Raw genomic sequence first — 17,155 nt, forward strand, 5'->3', positions numbered from 1 at the left:
CCAAACCTCCAGGTGTGAATTAAAAAGCTCATTTGGGATCTATCAGGGCCTGGTGCTTTTGCTGGAGGGCTGTACCTAACTGCCTCTACCATCTCCCTGTGCTCAAACTCCAAAATGTTTTGGTTCTTTAGCTTGGCTGCCAACAAAGAATCAGTACCCACCCATGCTGTGTCCTCGCTACATGAATACAAATTGCTAAAATGGGATACCCAGTCCTGGGGTTGCACAAAATATTATACTGCCTTATTTCTGCCGTTGTCTCTCAGGGCCAAAACCTTCCATTGTCCTTAATGCTCATAGCAAGGGGCAGCTTGTACCGAAGTGCATTTTCCCAGTCCCTCTTGCAATTTTCCAAATCCTATTTATACTTTGCCCTACCTAGCACAAGCTGTTCCCTATTTTTGTTTTTTGCTGCCAGCAGAAGCCCTGTTTTGGCCACCCTACAGGCTTTGGTGTACCAAGGAGCTTCCTTCTGGATGAAATTAGCATACTGAATGGCCTGCGCCAAGAGATCCTATTAGTAAACAGTGCTTCATGGGTCTTTTCCATAATCCTGCCCCTCTCCCTTAAGGGACAGGCTATCTAATACCTCTACCTGCACCTTAACCATATTAACCACTAGCCCAAGGACATCCGCATGCTTTTCAACACATGCCAATCTAATAGCTTTCCCATTATTCGAAAGTGCTACATACCCGACTTGTACACAGCCCTGAGTTCGGGGGCATTAGCTAGAGTATCCAGCAGCAACAGACTAAGGGTGTCATGGTCTCTGTCAGCTCTTTCAATAACCACCATATCCATTCAGTTTGGGACAAAGTTTTGCTTCCATATTCTACAATATGTCTTCAAGCATTTGGGTGTCTGCTGTGCTGTGCAAGGATTGCACCAAACCCGACTTCGCTAGTGTCAACAACTTCTGTAGGAAGCTTTGGATTAAAATATGCCATTTCAGTAGTGTTCATGATAGATTATTTGATTCTCTTAAAGCTTTGATCCATTCATGTGACTAATGAAATTCTTTTTTGTTAAATCTCTAAATGGAGCACTCACCGTGGCAAAGTCTTGTATGTATCTACTGTAGAAGAGTATGTGGCCTTGCCATGGAATGAACGTAATATGGAAACATTTTGTGAGAGACTCACAGTTGTGATTACATTTTAGTTGGATCGGGTGACATGCCCCTATCAGAAAAGTTATGGCTAAAGAATGTTAGCTTTGTCTTATGAAATTCACATATCTTAGCATTCAAAGTTAAACCTGCATCAACAAGTAAATGACACACATGCTGGAGAGTTTTATTGTGCTCCTTCTGTGTAGCTCCGAAAATTAATATGTCACCACTATAGGTGAAAGCATTTATGGCAGGCTGTATAATACGTTGAATGACATCTTGAAAAAGCTCTGCAGCTGATGCTACACCAAAAATTTACTTTTTTGCATCTAAATAGACCAATATGTGTTGAAAAGGTTGTAATGTACCTGAATTCTCCTCGGGTTCCAACTGATATTATATATTTAAATTAAGGTGAGAGAAGACTTTTGCACTGTTCAATTGTGTCATCATGTCATCAATGTGCAAACCTGGATATCGTTCTTTTTTGATTGCCTTGTTTGCTTTACCCATACCCACACAGATGTGTACAGCTCCTTCACTGTCCTTTTTGAGTACCACCACTATGGGAGAGACCCATAGGGCTAGACCTGTAGAATGCTCAATGATATAATGCTTAATTAATAATTTGAGTTCCTTTTCAACAGCTTCTTGTAAATGAAATGCATTTTTTCTGTGTCTTTGAGCAACAGGATGGATGTCTCAATATGCAATTGTACTTTCATACTCTTAAGTTTTCCCAACCCATGAAACAATGAAGGGAACTGACTTACTATTTTGTGATAAGCTTTCATGATGTAGTTCACTAAGATTAGTCCCATATCAGTGCTGAACCTGAATAAACAGGCATTTGACACTGTACCTGGACGCACATGAATGGGTGCTTGCACTTTTGACTACTTGTCTTTCATTGTAACTACGAATGAACTTTGACTTTTCAATAGCATTGATGCAGCCAATGTATATATTTTAGTTTTCAATGGTGTCAATCATGGCAATGGAGATAGTTAATTATATATCTCCTCAGGCATAACGTTTATCGACGCACCACTGCTGATAATGAAAGTAGTTGAATAACCGTTTACTTTCGGTGTAATCCTTAGACAATGTTTGTATGACGTTGGTGCTTTTTCATGTCGACTTTTCTTTGACTGGTATTTTTCTTCATATGCAACCAGTCCAACACGTGCTCATTTTTCTGAGGTAAACATCAACATTGCACAACCATCTTCTTTACTTTCACTTGATACTGAAGAACTTTTTGATGATGATTTAGATGATGGTCGACTTTGTTTGCTATTGATTTGTCTCAAGTGGTGTTGTCACTTGGCACTCTGGGCGTGCGTTGAATGTCGTCTCTGAAACATTCAGGCAGCCATTTTGTCTTCTCACCGTGATGCACTTACTTTTTCCTTCACCTTGCAAACCATTCCAAAGTGGTTCTGCTTCCCACAGCCTTTGCACAACTGTCCAATTGCGGGACATTTACCTTCATATGGAAACAAAAATCCACACCTGAAAAACAACTTCTTTATTTCAATAGAGACATCACTTTGGCGGTGATTCTAACCGCGGCGGGCGGCGGTCGCCGCCCGCCATGCGGTTACCGCAAAATGACGGCACCGCGGTCTTGCGGCCATTCTGGCTTTCCCGCTGTGCTGGCGGGCGACCGCCAAAAGGCCGCCCGCCAGCACAGCGGGAAAGACCCAGCAACGATGAAGCCGGCTCCGAATGGAGCCGACGGAGTTGCTGGAGTGCGACGGGTGCAGTAGCACCCGTCGCGAATTTCAGTGTCTGCTAGGCAGACACTGAAATTCTTTTTGGGGCCCTCTTACGGGGACACCTGCAGTGCCCATGCCATTGGCATGGGCACTGCAGGGGCCCCCAGGGGCCCCGCGGCACCCCCTACCGCCATCCTGTTCCTGGCGGGAGACCCGCCAGGAACAGGATGGCGGTAGGGGGTGTCAGAATCCCCATGGCGGCGGAGCGCGCTCCGCCGCCATGGAGGATTCTCAAGGGCAGCGGAAAGTCGGCGGTACACCGCCGACTTTCCGTTTCTGGCCGCGGCTGAACCGCCGCGGTCAGAATGTCCAGCGGTGCACCGCCAGCCTGTTGGCGGTGCTACCGCGGTCATTCGCCCTGGCGGTTTTTACCGCCAGGGTTAGAATGACCACCTTTGTGTCTTTCAGCCTTACACTTCTGCTTGCTTCCCATGTTCATGACTGATTCATATTGGGCACCTCTGGCCTTCATGTCAGGAGCTTATCGATCTGCACACTCTTCAGCTCTGGCAGCCATGAGAACTCGCTCCAGATAAGAGTTTTTCTCAGCATTCCTCATCTGAATGAATCTGACAGGTATCCGTCAATACCTCTTAGACATATTGCTTCCTCATCATTAAATTCAATTAACTTACAGTGTTTGATGAGCGTATCCAGTGTCTCAACAAATTTGTCTATGGTTTCACCAACTCTCTGTTGTTCTTGACTAAAAATCTACCTTTCGATTCAAGGCTTCTTTAACTTGATGATATGTAACTTTATCAGCTTAAGACATTTTCTTTCTGACTTCTTTTACAGCCTTATCAGCAAGACTCTTAAGGTATTTGATAATCTTCTTGTTATCTGTTTCTTCAAGTGCATCAATGAAATCATCAAATGTCTCTATCCAAGCAATCCATCTTTCGCCAATGTTCTGCCTTTTGGCAGTACTGAATGGTGGTGATCGTTTCAGGAAGCGGCAGAATTATAACCGTTTGTGGAATTCAGTGATGTAGAAAATAGTGTTTTCTTCTAATCTGCCTGGTGGTCTTTGTGAATTTGCTTATGCAAACCATCTCTGAGGCCTTGCAACGTGCTGGCCTCTGGGTTGTCTTTGATAACTGTGGGAAAAGTGACCTCTTCCTTGGTCTTCTTTGGTAAAACAGCATTTCACTATTCGGATCACCGCTCTAGGCCTTTCAGTCTTCGAAAACTTGTGGAATTGTTCTGAGCAACATTCATTAGCTTTGGTGGCGTGCTGTTTCAGGTGTGGACAGCTGCGTAAGCACAACCCTTGGCACTCCTCCTTGGGCCACATTCTCAGTGCTATGGTATGAAAACTCTCTTTAATCAGTTCTAGTAAGCAGATGACCGTTTCTTTTAACTGTATTGCCTTGTTTTCAGGTGTCATTTGGTGCTTTTTGACACCTGTTGCTCTATGCCTCGCAGTGCTTCTGATTGCAGTGCTGTCTTACAATTTGCTGTCGCTATTTTGCTGCACTTTCAAAACCTTGCTGTATCTGCCTTCAGCATTATCCCTCCCACATGATGTGTGGCTTTCTGCTGCATAGTAACGCAGTACCTCTCTTTACGGTCTCACCAGCTATTTCGTGGCCAAAGATGTGTAGATTTCTCAGTGAAGCTTTCATTATCTTCAAGTGTTTCACACTGGCTGGAGTTGCGCTGGAGTTGCGATTTGACTCAAAATACACCAAACATTAATCTCACACTTCAACGGAGGCACACATGGCATGCATGAGCAGTTTGCTTAGACCACAGCAAACTCTCTGGGAGAGCACTGCCAATCTTTGGGTTAGTTATCCCCTGGTTGTAGCATCTTCCCCAGCGTGGGTACCCACCAATGACTATGCCACACACAAAGCTGGGTATTATGTCTTTATTCGTCTGTGTGTAATCACAAACTCAGTATTCTAAATCTGCATTCACTTCACCATGCTTTAACACTTATGTCACAGTTCAACTGAGTCTACCAGGAACCAAAATGATTCTGTCATTATTAACTCATATAACACTACATGTAAGGTGGACAATGCCTCGTCCATAGGTACATTAAGTTATCATGCTTCTTTAAAACAGGGTGTCAAACTGGAATTGGAAATTCCAGGTTTATGATTTTGGGTGACAGCTTCAGGCATGAAAACATTGGAGGGGTGCAAAGTTGTAAAGTTTTCCTCATGAGAACTTCCCATAAATAAGGTAAATCTAAGACCCTTAAATTGCAATGTCTCTAACATCTGGGTTTTCATTTAAATACAATATTTTGCATCCTTTTAATGTTGTTACAAGGAAAAAAGATTGCATGCATTTGTTCAATTTAAATTGTTAAAAATAAAGTGCGAGAATGTGGTGTTGGAGGCTGGCTCTCTATATAGTGTGCAAAAACGATATACAGTCTGCATAGATTCTGGGCAACCACCTTGGCATCTCAAGGCAAAAATAGATCACCTAATGCTCTATTTTTTGTGGTAATTTGGTGGGAGCAGGTAGACTAATCCAGGAGATGTGCTAAGCATTTGTTGTACTCAAAGTATGAATAGATGTGGACACACATTCAAAAGAATAATTTGAAACCAATTTACAAAAATACTTCAGATTTTTATAATTTTTTAAGACCAAGATCATCAAAAGTGGGTAAGTACTTTTTGAGTTATGAGTTTTCAAAGTTTAGAAAATGTTCTGTTTCTATGTGCAACTACGCACAATAGGAATCAATGGGAGAAGCCAGCCAGAGAAGTTCAGGCAGCTCCCGGTTCTGGTGGGAGAAGCGGCTGAAAGTCTTGAAGCTGGTGTGCCACAGGGAAGGGAACCACTTGGCAATGCACTGCACAGGGGATCTAGGGGTAAGTCCAATGGGTCCCCTTGGAGGGTGGTGTTCGCAAGGGGTTAAGGACCCCTAGAGCGCAGCTGGTTCTGCAATGCAGGGACCAGGGAGGCCGGGTGCAGAGCAGAGAGGTCAGCCAAGGGTTGTGCATCAGGAAGCCTTTTGAGCCACATGTAGGTCACTTGAAGGGTGGTTTACAGGTCAACAGGGCCACTCTGAGGGTTGAGTTTTGGGTGTCCTGAAGTCCCTCAACTAGTGCTTGCTCCTTGTCTTGGAGAGTCTGGAGTGGACTTTTCTTCTGGGTGTTCAATGTTGGTACCCCTGGCTATTGCACAGTTCAGCCACTGGAGGCCGCAGTGCCCCCAATCTTGGCACACTTGCAGGGTTTGTCCTCCGAGTCCATCAGGTGAAATTTGTCCATTTCATTGGGCAGTGGTTGCAGTTCACTGGGTTTTGCCTGCTGGGTGCAGGAAGTGATACCTTCACTCTAGAGGGAGGTTCTTTGCAATTTCTGGAAGGAGGGAGGTCCTCTGGGGTTCCTTGGAGTCTGTCTGATGTCCAGTCAACCCCTCAGCTGCAGTTGTCAAGACCCGGGTGCGGCACGCAGGATTTGGCATCTTTTTTCTTGGTGCATCAGGTCTTCTGTTCTCGAGCCTTGGGTCCTCTTTGTTGCTGGCCTTCTTGTGTCCATCAAATCTGATCCGCAGGTCAAGGGATGCCCACTAAATATTGCATTTAGTGGGTGTTTAGGGGAGTACGTGGTAGTGGCCAATGGGCCACTTATCTTAGGGTGGCTACACCAACTATGTGACCACTTCCTGTGGGAAGGGGGTCACATCCCTATCCCTGATAGGCTATTTTACTGCCATCCAAGATGGAGGAAAATGAAATGGAGTGGTCACCTCGTCTGCCACACCAGAGTGGTGGTGCAGGCTGGGGGTGGCCACTCCTCTTAGTCTTTGTGCATTTTCCTGCCATTTCTCTGCAAAAATCGGGGGTTTGACACAGAGGTGGCTATCTTCTGCTAGCAGCGGGCTGGGGGTCAAGTTTCAAGGGAGGCAAGCCCTTTGAAGCTCGCTGGCTGGGCAGTGCATAATCCTAGTGGAGGAGGTGTAAAACCTCTGCCCAGGAAGGGCTTTGTTTTCTGGTCTCAGAGAGCACAGGCTCTCTCCCCAGGGATCTAGACTCCTGTCTGGTGGTGGCAGGCTGATCTGAACTAGTAGCAACTGTGCCATGTTCAGAGTAGCCATTGTGTTGCTGAGAAACTCATATTGACCAGTGTACAGCACATTTACTTGCTTTGGCTCCCCTGTACACTTACTATGCCTTAAGGTTTTATAAAGACACAGTAGGGGCATATGTGCTCATTAAACTATATGCCCTCAAATACATATAGTTCACCCTGCCTTAGGGCTGTAAGGACTGCCAGAGGGTGACTTACCTATAGTGCATGCAATGTAAGTGGACAGGGCACTCTTGGTGAGTGCCATGTCGAGTTTGCAACTCTTAAACACAGCTTGACATGCACATGTGATGGCAGTCTGCATGAGGCTGGTGTGGGGCCACTCATAGTGGCAGAATTGGTGCTGCAACTTTGGGGAGTCCTCTTAATCAACCATATCCTCGGTACCAGCGGTATCATTTACTAGGGACTCACTGGTGTGACTGAAGTGCCAATACATAGTATGATTTTGGGGAAAGATGTCTGGCCCTGGGAACCTGTTTAGCAGTGGCCCAGGGCACTTGCAATTTTGAAACCACATCATTTTCCAGGCACAAAGTGGGGGGCTAACCATACAAAAAGAGGCCCTTTCTTACATGTGGCACATCCATTTTCAGCTCCAACTAGTACTCACAAAGAAATATTGCCAGTTCGTGAGAAATAGCTGCATGACTGCGTAGTGCATACCGAAAGGAAAAGTGAGAAACTATGAAATAGTATTAGGCCAGTTATCGTGGACTATGATAGACAACATTTATGAATCTGGCCCTAGGAAGAATGGTTGGAATTGGATGTCTGTGCAGCTGGTAAAAAGAGAATATTTTAATTGTCAGCTAAACCACCCAGGTATACTGTTTACATTTAGAACACCACATGTAACTTTATTGAATTAGAGAATGAAATAGAAAAGGAGCCTTCATTGGCTATGGCAAAATGACCCTGACACTAAGGGGGTGATTGTAACTTCGGCGGGCGGCGGAGGCCGCCCGCCAAAGTTCCCCCACCAAAATACCGCTCCGCGGTCGAAAGACCGCTGAGGGTATTTTGGGATTTGCCCTGGGCTGGCGGGCGGCCGCCAAAAGGCCGCCCGCCAGCCCAGGGCAAATCAACCTTCCCACGAGGACGCCGGCTGAGAATTGAGCCGGCGTAGTGGGAAGGTGCGACGGGTGCAGTGGCACCCATCGCGTATTTCAGTGTCTGCATAGCAGACACTGAAATACTTTGTGGGGCCCTCTTACGGGGGCCCCTGCAGTGCCCATGCCATTGGCATGGGCACTGCAGGGGCCACCAGGGGCCCCGCGGCACCCCCTACCGTCATCCTGTTCCTGGCGGGAGACCCGCCAGGAACAGGATGGCGGTAGGGGGTGTCAGAATCCCCATGGCGGCTGAGCGCGCTCCGCCGCCATGGAGGATTCTGCAGGGCAGCGGGAAACAGGCGGGAGACCGCCGGTTTCCCGCATCTGACCGCGGCCGAACCGCCGCGGTCAGAATGCCCTGCGGGGCACCGCCGGTCTGTCGGCGGTGCTCCCGAGACCGCCGGGGTCAGAATGACCCCCTAAGTTAGGAACAATAGCAAGAAACTTTAGTTTAACTATTTACAAGTGTGTGTGGGAGTTATGGGTCCCAGGAGCACTGCTGACAAGAGTGTTGCTTGTGTGATCTGTAGTGCAGTCATTACAGCTCTGGTGAGGCTCCGTATGAGACTTTTATCCCCGCACTCCTGCAAGTGCAGGCAGCGGAACCCAGGTGTTGCCACATCACTGCAAATGTGGGTAGCGGAACCAAAACATTAGTCCAATAACACATCACTTGATGCATCAATTGGACAGCGCAATAGATGATACTTCATTCCTGGAGACGTATTACAGAATGCGGCCTGAGGGCGCAACAGGCATGTGCACCTGCTTTTTGCACCCATTCTGCTTTTAGTATTATAGAAGGGGCCGCAGATGCTTGTGCAGTCACAAGTGTTATATGGATCACATCTCTGATAAATGTACACCAGCGCAGTCTCAAAGCATGGCTCCGTCATTTGCTTAGGGTGCGGTCCCTTGCAATGAGGGAATCCTTTGACGTTTTGTTCGCTCTATATCACAGAGGCAAGAGCAGAGACAAACAGGTCACCAGCAGACACACTGACTGTGCACCACACAGAGGTTGTGGGCACACAGTGCACCCCCTGAGGTTGGCCCTTGGAAGGGGAATCCTAGGGACTCCCAGGCATCACTCTGTAAGTGGGTGAAATCACTCATTGCACTGGCCTGCATGAGGATCCAAAAGTGAAGCCAGGTCACCACCTGCAGTGAAAGAGAGACCGGTGACTTCAAACAGCAGTTCTGCCTTTTGCTAATTCCCTGTTCACGGTGGCGGTGGAAGTTTGAACCTACACTGCACACAGTGCATGTTTTGTCACAAATTGCACTCTCCACATATGTGCCTGACACACGCCCTTAGGGGCAGGACAAAGTGTCTTTTACGTGGCCCCAGGTATCTGTCAATTTTCAAAGTTTGTATTAAAGATTTACTTGCAATCATCATTTTCAGACAGTGAATCGTGCTTTTAAGGTATCGAAGATGTAATCTACTTCATATGGAAACTGTTTTCTCCTAAAATGTATAACGATAAAGCTACAACAATTGAATGGGTTTCTAGAACTGTCTCTCTGCAGCACAATTCAAAGCAAGCCTTCGTATTCCCCTTGGGTGTTTCTATGTAAACATATTTTTGGAATGCCTATTTTGAAAAATCGAAATAACATTAGGTTTCCAATTTACGACACATATCTCCAAAAAAGTTGATTTGTTTCTGTTTTGCATTAGAAGGCAATCCATTAGCAGCCTCACGGTGCGTTGGTTAAGATGGCTCATTAAGAGTTTCCATATTTTGTTGGCAAGAGCGTGCTGTTGGTGTTGCTATAGCAACTTCTTTTTATTGCACAGCAGCGAGGGAAATTGATGAGCTGAGGAAAGATCAAACACAAATGTAATGCCTTCCCATCAATACCTGCGGATCAAGCACCACATTATGCAGCCTTAAAAACGAAAATCGAGCAAATGTAGCAGGCAGCAGACATTGCAAAGAAATCAATCCCTAACAAACTGCAGCCTTCTTTTAAATGGTCTCTACTAATGCAACTTTAGCCACGGTGATAACTTTTGCCGGAGTGATCTTTTAAAAGTAAGTTATGTGACTGAGAGAGTAGGGTGGAGGTGGATTTGGCACCCTTTGCAATCCTGATGTAATAAAGCCTCCAAAAAGCAAAAAGAAAAAACGCAAAGAGTAGGCTTTAGAGCAAAAACGTATCATGTGTAAACCTGTGCGACCAAGTAGTATATCAATGCGTGAAATGCATCATTCTTAAAATAACTTAAAATTAGCAATGAGTTGAAGCATTATATTGGCTAGAGTGTAGAACTACTGCATACATTTCTATCTCGCACAACAATTTCAGCCAGCGCCAAATATGTGTGTCCAGGAGGTGGCATTCGAAAATGTCTGGTGGTGTCAGCGGTTACACTGGTAATTCCTCAGTTTCTCCGCACATCTTGTAAAGTGGACATTAATTCTGATAATGTTAACCCTGACCAAAATACGGCCATAAATTACAGGATATTCTGAATAGGCTATACACTTTTAAAACTTTCTAAATACTTGGAATGTTTGCAATAATTGTGTGTAATGTATAGCTTGTTAGGTTATGGTATGAAATTACATTTCAATAAAAACATAGAACCATGAAATTGGCTTTTGTTTATTTTTACTCAATGCTGGAGTCGTTCTACCTATTAAAAAGCAGAGGTACTTCTTAGCTGTGAAGTATTTGTTAGTTGTTTTTTTCTACTTGCGCTTACAGAGCAAAATGTGTCTAGTTCCTTGTTGTAAGTAAGGGTGTAACCTTGGCCAGCAACCAATCATTTCATTTTTCACTACGATGCCTTTGATCTATGCATCGAGGCATAGTGGTTGATTTGGGTTCCATTCTATAGGTAGGCATGGCACATTTGTAGACCATAGCCTGTCTCCAGCCTTAACTCAGAAGGGCTTGGAAGACTACAGTCTCACCGGTTAAGTCAGCTAGTCAAGTATGATCTCTCTTGCCCAGAGCTTTAACCTATTTGCACCTTATGCTTAAAATCTACACAGCATGTCCTGTGAGTGCCTTCAGGTATCAAGAAAACACACCTTAAGAAAGTGAAGGATGCAAATGCACCTTTGTAAATGTGTACTGAATGCTGAATTTAATCCCTGGTGGAAATTCCATGTGAAGAACCTTTGCAGATTGAATTGTTTCTAGAAATCTATGTCCAGGGCCATGCATGTAGGTGTGGAGTTAGCTGCAAAGCAACATAGGTTGAAGCCTGGTGGAAAGATTCATGGTTGGTCAGAGGAGGGAGGGAAGATCAAGAGAGAAGTATTAAGATGAGGTTGGGCAGATATTGGAAGGGAGGGGAGGACATGGTATAGTGTGAAGCATCATTAGGCGAACAGCCAGGGCTGGCAGAGAGAAGCAGTTCAAATGATGAAAATCAGAGGATGCCATACTGCAGGCTGGACAGATGAAGAAGGCAGGGAACAGTTTTCATGAGAGAAGGAATACAGCATTGGCAGGGTCTGAGTAGGTGGGGTGCATGTCGAGGAGAGAGGAACAGCATATGGAGCAGGGGTGGGTGTCTGTGATGAGGAATGTGAAAGCAGGCAGAGGGGTCCTGTGAAAGATAAAGTTCAGATATGAAATCGAACTAAGGACCTAAAATAGATATTAGCGGACGGGATATCCGCCACCGTTGTGACAGAGTGACCCCTCTGCAAATACCTAAATCAAGCCCTAAGACTTTATTGTGCCAAAAGGTTTGCTTGAAATTTAGCGTCTTTAGTTCTTTTAGAATTCCACACAATCAGCACATAACACGCATTTGGTCTTCTTTCTCCTGAGAGTCTCTTTTCTGCAGTTCTTGGTTTCTAGTCTGGTGATGATGCTACTGCATATCTTTTGTGACCTTCTGTATGTCTTGCTTGTGGACACCAGGTAGAGTGTGGTGCCCTCAACTCTTATGATTCCGTGGCCCCGCCAGTTGCATTCCAAAGGGATTCCTCAGGCAAGTTGGTCTACAGCTACCCATGCACCAGTTTATCTGGTTGCCTTTTTGTTCAGCCAGCTTTGGCCCACAAATGTTTATGCCTTACATAATATATTGCCACATTCTCCCCTCCTTCTGAACCCCGTAAGCACTGTGGTTTCGGTATCACTTACTTTCAAAGTACCCTCTCAAACACCCAGCATTATTGCTGTCAAAGCCTCCGAACTTAAGTCACTTAACCATCGCTTGCTGCCCGAACATTAACTTGAAACGGTCAAACGTTTCTCCGATTCACATTCATCAATTTCGTTAAGAACAGAAACATAGATCAGGGATTTTTTGTCCCAGACATTGCTTTACAGCTCTGGCTGAATATAAAGTATTTGTCTTCGAAGTCCTCACATAACCGGAAGCAACCTTGGAATAATGTATACGGATGAAATTATTCTCTATTGAGCTTCACTTGCACCCTTCACGTTAGATGGATTTTTATGTTTTCCTATCTCTCCCTCTATCCCACTGCTGCACTAAATGGCACACTCGCCCTTCAACCCCCAGGACTTTCCGTCAGCTTCAGCCTCCACCTTGCCAAGCATCTATCTGTGTTATCAAATAATGTTGCTAACCTCGACTTCAAGGTGACTCTAACATTTGGGCTGAATTTCTTGAGCATCCAGAGGTGAGGTGCCTGAGCGATTCCTGATGTTTACACAGCTTGATACAAAGAATCATTGAGCACACTTCTCAGTTGGTTCCAAATTTGACCTTATATTCATTTCAATCTGCCCTAAATCTTAACCTCTCATATGAACAGATTATAGGGACTTGACTTTCAATCACTGGGATTCTTAAACTTATGTGCACCCCAGTCTTAAAATGAGTATGATCAAAAACCAGCCAGAATAAGATGAGCTCACTCTACCACTAAACAAACATGTTGTCCCTATGTGAAGGATCTCCTTTGTCAAGTCCAAGACCAAGCCATTGAATTACAACTGCCTGGGATATTGTTGCCCCACTTGAATCTTTTAGATTGGATCACTCTCTTCCACCGTGTCCCTGTTTCACGAACGCCTCTAGCAAACATCTTTGTAAAAGGTTTGAGTGGGCCCGGGTATGGACTGCATTACCTCCCAGAAAGAAAGATTATCAAGGCTAAAGCAATTAGTCACATCACCTCGATCTTAATAACATGCGCCCCTTCACCAGTGCTAAAACCTCTACTAAGGAAATCGTTGATATAGTCAAAAATGTAATAAATCATTCTTCCGGCCCTTGTGGTTCAAACTTCTGAAGAGTTATAAAATCTACCTTTACTTCACTAATATTTTGTTTGTGTCTGGTGTTCACCTACTACTCCCCCAAATTATGTGTTAAAGTTCTTCCATAAGGCTTTCTCCGCCACCCCACTGGAAACAGTTGAAATCCCAGGAATTGGGGTTGACAATAAAAGTAAGGCATTCTAACTGATCTTAAGAGATGCTCTTGATGATGTCTCTCCGAATACCCTTAATGAAAAAAATCGTTGTTGAAAACTGTATATTCCTTTAGCTCAGGGAAAAAAATGCAACTCAGGCAACTGACAGAAATGTTATGAAAAAAATATACCGTCATCAGCTAACAGAATCCTTGGTTGGGTTAGCAAAAAAGCTCTATTCTTAAAAAAATAACAACTATTATTCAAATATTATTATTTAAGCCAGTTATTAAAACAAATTAAATCTTGCTGCTATCAGTCATTCCACTGTCCCCTGCAAACCTTAGTAAATCAAATACAAAATTGGAGAAGAATTGCATCTGAACATGCCATCTCTAACACTGAAGCTGAGTCTCTCTTCATGGCAAATTCATGAGTTTTACTCCAATATCTATCTTTGACAGGATAGACCTAATTAGTCAGAGTTAGGCATCACCTTTAGATATTAATAATGTATTCTCTAAGAACAGGATAATGCCTTTTTACAGAGCACTGAATATGCTCTACTGGATGAACCCATACTGGCTGGATGAAGGAGGTGTAGTAGACTTGACCCTTTCACAGCCCTCAGCAGTTCTGAACACTGTGGCCCACCGATCCTGCCTTGACAACTATAACAGGTTGAATTTGTGCAATTATTATTAATTGTCTTGAATACTAGCTCCATAAGTAGTGCATCCACTGCCGTTCTGCTCATCAGTTAAAACTTTGGCCCTCATTTTGACTTTGGCGGTCTTTTTAAAAGACCGCCAAAGCCACTGCAGCCAGCAGACCATCGGTGCTGGCAGTCTGCTGACCACTATATTAGGAGTCATTGGAGGACGCGGGAGTCCAACAATGGGCAGAAGTCCAACTCCGAAGAGGCGGTTGCATCGACAGCAAGACTCCGTCCGCCGTATTACCAGCCCTAATACGACTTGACAGAGTCTTGATGGCGTGGTGGTGCTGACACTGCAGGACAGCTAGGACCCATCCCCTCCTGGATGACCTCCTCGACAGAGAAGGTAAATGATTGTCCAAAAGGGGGGAGTAGTGTTGGGTGCATGTGTGTGTTGTGTGCGTGTATGTGTGCGAATGGGGGTGTATAAGTACATGTATGTGTGCAAATGGGGGTGTATGAGTGCATGTCTGTGAGTGAGTGAATGGGGGCTGTCTGCATGTATGCAAGTGAGTGGGGGTGTCTGTGTGAATATATGCAAGTGATTGGGGGTGTGTGTCTGCATGTATGTGAGTGAGTGGGGGTGTCTGTGTGAATGTATGCGTATGCCAAGAAGTGTGTATGTGAATGCATGCGTGCATGAAGGCGTGGGGGGTGTATGTAAGTGTGTGGACGGGTGGGGGATGTGTGCATGTGTGTGGACATGTGAATGGGGATTCCTGTTGCCAGGTGTGTTTCTGCCAGGGTTTACATGGCTGAGTGACCGCCATGAAAGCCTGGCGGTCTGCAGCCTTGTAATCTGACCGGGAGGCTGAGGCCTGCCACCAGGTTGGAGGTGCTCACCGCCGGCCAGGCGGCATTGTGGAAATTTGGCGTCTGCCAAACCTCACAGCTTGTGATGTGGCGATCTTTACCACCGGGTCCGCGGCGGTAAAACTGCCACAGCGAGGCTGGTAGTCAGATGACCGCCAGCCTCAAAATGAGGGCCTTTATCTCATGGCGTACGGGGCTCCTCATATTGCCTAGCATTATTTATTGTCTGTGTAGCACCCCTGACACACTTTCTACACTACTTTAACCTCAGTCTTATGACCTACATCAAAGACATTCAGATCATTATGTGGCTTAGTTACAAGCATGGTTAACCCAAGACTAGTTTCAACAATTGACTTACTTCAGTAACCATTTGGATGAATAAGAACTCCTTAAAATTTAACACTGACAAGGCTGAGGTTCTTCTAGTCGTAGGAATTAATTAAATGTGGGTATCCAACTGGTGGGCTTGGGATCTTTGTTTCTCTTCTACAGTTGTTCACTAAGTGTATAATCTGGGATCACTTTCTGATTAATCCTTATCCCTGAGTCCACAAATCAACAAAATGATCTTGAACTGTTTTAATTATAAAAATTCTTCACAAACTCATCCCACTTCTCCCTCATATTTACCGCAAGACAATGTTTCAAGCCTGGATGGTGGTTAACTCAATTTCAACTCCTGTCACTAAATCACTTCTAGAATGCAGGTAGTGCTAAATGCAGTTGCATGCCTCACTATCATATTTAATAGCCATTCTCTTATTTCTCCCATATTACTGACCTGCACTGGCCCGGCAGTCTTTAGACACACCCCTTTAAGTACTCCTGGTTGTGTTATAGAGTGCTGTGTTAGAAAGGTTGTTTATATCTTCACAGCAGATTTCACCTGTGCATTCTTCGTGGTCACTTACATGCTGCTCCAATGGTGTGCATCTCAGTCTTCCTTCCATAATACATTTCTGATACCCTGGGATACTGTTTCTATTACTCTTCCACACAAAACAGTACTTCCATCTAATGTAGCCCTTTTAATGTTGTGATTCATCCCATGTCTGTCAGGAATCTCCAAGGTGCCTCCTGCATTATCTGTCAGCATCCCCAGGGATTAGGGTTAAATCATGTCTCTGTTCTTGGTTAAACCTTCATGTTTCTAAGTAAACATGATGTGCTGTGTTGCACAATTTGTTTTACCAATGCTTGTTTTACCAATGCTTGTTTGCTAATGTGAGCAGGTGTAGACATGTGCTTCTAAGTGGGTGTGGTGACTCATCCACATGTGGAAACTCAACTGCTTTCCTGATTGGCTATAAATAGCAGAGTGAAGCATGCCTCCATGATTGGTTTTGTTTTGCTTCCTGATCTCAGCATCTGATTTGGCAGTCCAGCCCCCGCTGTCATCCTCGTATTCAGGACTTTTGAGGCAACTCTTTTCTTCATTCCTGTACCAGCTGACAACAGGCATTCCTCCAGCACTCCAGAAAAGACTGCAGATAACTGACTAGTATTCTCCAGGGAATGTGTTCTTTGAGCACCCGCTTTCCTAGAACAGCTGTTGTATTTCAGACCTCGTATTATGGCAGAGTACTTATCTTGAAGAGACAAATACATTTCTGAACATTCTACATTATTATTGTAATTACTTGCCTAAATGTGCGTCAGGAAATCTGCTTGAGCTCAAGTACTACAAAAAGTGACAGTGCAATTTTAAAAGAGCAATTACGTGACTTTTCTTTCTCTAATAGCATAACTGTTGGATTTAAATTGTGTCATTCATGCCTGTGTTTCAGGTTTGAGGAATTTGCTTATGAAGGGTTTTTCACACACACAGTGAAACCAAACCAAACCGTGCCACCCTAACCGTTTAAACCCAGGGTGGGCATTTGTCTTTCTTGGATTGTTTTTGTTCCTTTTAGTTTAACCCTATGCATGCAGGAAAGTTATATGTGATATAATTAATGCCCTTGTTTGTCTTTCTTGTGCATGATAAGTGCAACCACAGTTCTAATTGTAGTGTGCAACAGTGAATCTCTGTGAAGCCAGCCCTAGTGTCACAGTACTTCTTGTTATGGTACTTAGTTTGGGTTTTTGGTAATGCAGTGTTAGTAATTGTGCCAACAGTTATTATTATCCAAGAAAAGTGCTGGAGCATCCCAGTGTTCTTCTACCACTCCTGTGCCCACATCAGAA

This window comes from Pleurodeles waltl, chromosome 2_2 (genome assembly GCF_031143425.1).
Source record: "Pleurodeles waltl isolate 20211129_DDA chromosome 2_2, aPleWal1.hap1.20221129, whole genome shotgun sequence".
Lineage (NCBI taxonomy): Eukaryota > Metazoa > Chordata > Amphibia > Caudata > Salamandridae > Pleurodeles > Pleurodeles waltl.